Here is a 3,734-nt window from a genome sequence, read left to right on the forward strand (position 1 = left end):
ATTTGCTTTTGCACTCTTGTGCTTATGCAATTTTCTTTTGCAGTGTATATCTGATACATTTGAGTACATATCACATTAAATGTATATAATATATATATAATATATTGTATAAATTATATAATAATTCTTCAACCATATTATATAATATATATATTATCATGCACCATGCAGTTTTCTTTTGCAGTGTATATCTGATACATTTGAGTGCATATCACATTAAATATATACAACATATATAATATATTGCATAAACTATATATATAATTCTTCAACCATATGCTTAGCAAATGTATCAAAGAGTAGATCACTTGCATGATATATGCTGACCAAATATATCAAATAGTACCTCACTTGCATAATAATATATATATATATATTATATAATATGGTTGAAGAATTATATAGGCTAAATCAGACTATAGACCACTCAACTATTTTATATTCTCATCTAGACAGTTAAACATTATTGTTTTTTTTTGTGTCAGTCATTTAGCTCTCATCTATATTGTTTTTAATTAGACGGTCATTTAGCTCACTATGATACTGTATCAAGTGACACAATCAGTCAATTTCATCGGTTTCTTCAGTTAGCTCAGACAAGATAATGGTCACGTGCGAGGCAGATACCTTTGGCAGAGACAAAAGCAACATTTTGTCTCAACCTACATAATATCCCCAATCGTACCTCACTTGCATGATAATATATATATATATATAATATAATATGGTTGAAGAATTATATAGGATAAATCATACTATAACATATTTACGACTATTATTATTAAATCGTAAATCTGATACATTTGAATGTATATCACATTAAGTGATAAGTAAATAGTTTAACACTTATTTTTGGGAGCAAGTTTTGCATACAAAATTCAGTGTCACTTAATTAATTCAGATGTTCAATTTTTCGTTATCAAATACGTCTAAACATATTAAGATCTAAATCCATTAAATTTAAATATTGAATTGAATTATCAAACAAGACCTGAGTCGGGGGCATTGGAAGTTGGTGACTATATATACTACTTTTTTTCCTACACAACCCAAAAAAAAAACTATCTTTTTTGCTGGTTATCTGCATTCTGGTATTGGGCCTATACTCTTGGTGTGCATTTCCAGGTTATGCTGTGGGAAATACGGTTGTTTGCCCTTCGGCCATTTACTCTGGAGAGTCCAAAACCTAAGTCACACAGGTTTGTGTGTGTTAAATTTTCAACTTTTTGCAAGATGGGTCATTGTAGTATAGTGGTGAGTATTCCCGCCTGTCACGCGGGTGACCCGGGTTCGATCCCCGGCAACGGCGATTTGCTTTTGCACTCTTGTGCTCGTGCAGTTTTCTTTTGCAGTGTATATCTGATACATTTGAGTGCATATCACATTAAATGTATATAATATATTGTATAAATTATATAATAATTCTTCAACCATATTATATAATATATATTATCATGCACCGTGTAGTTTTCTTTTGCAGTGTATATCTGATACATTTGAGTGCATATCATATTAAATATATATAACATATCTAATATATTGTATAAATTATATATATAATTCTTCAACCATATGCTTACCAAATGTATCAAAGAGTACCTCACTTGCATGATATATGCTGACCAAATATATCAAATAGTACCTCACTTGCATAATAATATATATATATATATATTATATAATATGGTTGAAGAATTATATAGGCAAAATCAGACTATAACCCACTCAACTATTTTATATTCTCATCTAAACAGTTAAACATTATTGTTTTTTTTGTGTCATTTAGCTCACTATGATACTGTATCAAGTGACACAATCAGTCAATTTCATCGGTTTTTTCAGTTAGCTCGGACAAGATAATGGTCACGTGAGAGGCAGATACCTTTGGCAGAGACAAAAGCAACATTTTGCCTCAACCTACATAATATCCCCAGTTGTACCTCCCTTGCAAGATAATATATATATATATATATTATATAATATGGTTGAAGAATTATATAGGATAAATCAGACTATAACATATTTACGACTATTATTATTAAATCGTAAATCCGATACATTTGAGTGTATATTACATTAAGTGATAAGTAAATAGTTTATCACTTATTTTTGGGAGCAAGTTTTGCTTACAAAATTCAGTGCCACTTAATTAATTCAGATGTTCAATTTTTCGTTATCAAATACGTTTAAACATATTAAGATCTAAATCCATTAAATTTAAATATTGAATTGAATTATCAAACAAGACCTGAGTCGGGGGCATTGGAAGTTGGTGACTATATATACTACTTTTTTTCCTACACAACCCCAAACAAAAACTGTCTTTTCTGCTGGTTATCTGCATTCTGGTATTGGGCCTAAACCCCTGGTGTGCATTTCCAGGTTATGCCTTGGGAAATACGGTTGTTTGCCCTTCGGCCATTTACTCTGGAGAGTCCAAAACCTAAGTCACACAGGTTTGTGTGTATTAAATTTTTAACTTTTTTCAAGATGGGTCGTTGTAGTATAGTGGTGAGTATTCCCGCCTGTCACGCGGGTGACCCGAGTTTGATCCCCGACAACGGCGATTTGCTTTTGCTCTCTTGTGCTCGTGCAGTTTTCTTTTGCAGTGTATATCTGATACATTTGAGTGCATATCACATTAAATGTATATAATATATTGTATAAATTATATAATAATTCTTCAACCATATTATATAATATATATATTATCATGCACCATGCAGTTTTCTTTGGCAGAGTATATCTGATACATTTGAGTGCATATCATATTAAATATATACAACATATTGTATAAATTATATATATAATTCTTCAACCGTATGCTTACCAAATGTATCAAAGAGTACCTCACTTGCATGATATATGCCGACCAAATATATCAAGTAGTACCTCACTTGCATAATAATATATATATATATTATATAATATGGTTGAAGAATTATATAGGCTAAATCAGACTATAACCCACTCAACTATTTTATATTCTCATCTCGATAGTTAAACATTATTATTTTTTGTGTCATTTAGCTCACTATGATACTGTATCAAGTGACACAATCAGTCAATTTCATCGGTTTCTTCAGTTAGCTCAGACAAGATAATGGTCACGTGAGAGGCAGATACCTTTGGCAGAGACAAAAGCAACATTTTGCCTCAACCTACATAATATCCCCAGTCGTACCTCACTTGCATGATAATATATATATATTATATAATATGGTTGAAGAATTATATAGGATAAATCAAACTATAACATATTTACGACTATTATTATTAAATCGTAAATCCGATACATTTGAGTGTATATCACATTAAGTGATAAGTAAATAGTTTATCACTTATTTTTGGGAGCAAGTTTTGCTTACAAAATTCAGTGCCACTTAATTAATTCAGATGTTCAATTTTTCGTTATCAAATACGTTTAAACATATTAAGATCTGAATCCATTAAATTTAAATATTGAATTGAATTATCAAACAAGACCTGAGTCGGGGGCATTGGAAGTTGGTGACTATATATACTACTTTTTTTCCTACACAACCCCAAACAAAAACTATCTTTTCTGCTGGTTATCTGCATTCTAGTATTGGGCCTAAACCCCTGGTGTGCATTTCCAGGTTATGCCTTGGGAAGTACGGTTGTTTGCCCTTCGGCCATTTACTCTGGAGAGTCCAAAACCTAAGTCACACAGGTTTGTGTGTGTGTTAAATTTTCAACTTTTTGCAAGATGG

General features: G+C 31.1%; 1 non-coding gene across 1 annotated transcript; it reads left to right on the forward strand.

Annotated features, from left to right (window-relative positions):
- Window positions 1-1,237: 1,237 nt before the first annotated feature.
- Window positions 1,238-1,309, forward strand: TRNAD-GUC. Its single transcript has one exon. It is a non-coding gene; the product is annotated as a tRNA-Asp (tRNA).
- Window positions 1,310-3,734: the final 2,425 nt, after the last annotated feature.

The sequence above is a fragment of the Coffea eugenioides genome, chromosome 1 (assembly GCF_003713205.1).
Source record: "Coffea eugenioides isolate CCC68of chromosome 1, Ceug_1.0, whole genome shotgun sequence".
Lineage (NCBI taxonomy): Eukaryota > Viridiplantae > Streptophyta > Magnoliopsida > Gentianales > Rubiaceae > Coffea > Coffea eugenioides.